This window comes from Etheostoma spectabile, chromosome 24, assembly GCF_008692095.1.
Source record: "Etheostoma spectabile isolate EspeVRDwgs_2016 chromosome 24, UIUC_Espe_1.0, whole genome shotgun sequence".
Classification (NCBI taxonomy): domain Eukaryota; kingdom Metazoa; phylum Chordata; class Actinopteri; order Perciformes; family Percidae; genus Etheostoma; species Etheostoma spectabile.
In genome coordinates, this window is record NC_045756.1 from 7276986 (window position 1) to 7277623 (window position 638).

The 638-nt window shown below is 39.5% G+C and overlaps 1 protein-coding gene across 2 annotated transcripts in view; it reads left to right on the forward strand.

Moving 5' to 3' along the window:
- The window catches only part of stat1a (signal transducer and activator of transcription 1a), a 45222-nt gene that overhangs the window by 965 nt on the left and 43619 nt on the right, over positions 1-638 (forward strand). The gene's annotated exons all lie outside the window — the stretch shown is intronic.

Consider the following 638-nt stretch of genomic DNA (forward strand, 5'->3'; position numbering starts at 1 on the left):
GCTGTTAGAAAGCAGTTGGGGGTTCAGTGCCTTGCTCAAGAGCACCTTAGCAGTGCCCAGGGGGTGAATTGGCACCTCTCCAGCTACTAGTCCACCACCATTATTTGGTCCGTACTGGGATTTGAACCAGCAACCCTCCGGTTCCCAACCCAACCCCCTACCGACTGTGCTATTGCCAACCTTTTGTCACATATTTTATTTATTACTAATTATTATTATTAACACTTATCAATTAATATATGCATTAATGTGTTCTCATGTGTCTGTCTTGCTGCTAGCCTTGTATATATGCTCCATTGATAAAATAAAATAACAGCGTGTTCTTAAACTTTATTTTGTAAATATTTTTATATATGTGTGTGTGTGTGTGTGTGTGTGTGTATATGTATTTTTATTTTATAATATTTCAATTCCCTTTCCCGAGATATTAAAGTCCATGTTATTGTTTAATTCAAATCCAATTGAAATCCAATTTGGCTGTTTACTGCACTCAAGCAGTAGCATATTTAATGTTAAACATAAATACTGATTTGATAACGGCAAAGACAGCCCCTCTCACGCCGCGCAAGCAGTGCACAGGAGCCCCTATCCTCTAGTCCACGGGTGTCAAACTCAACTTCACTAAGGGCCACACTGGA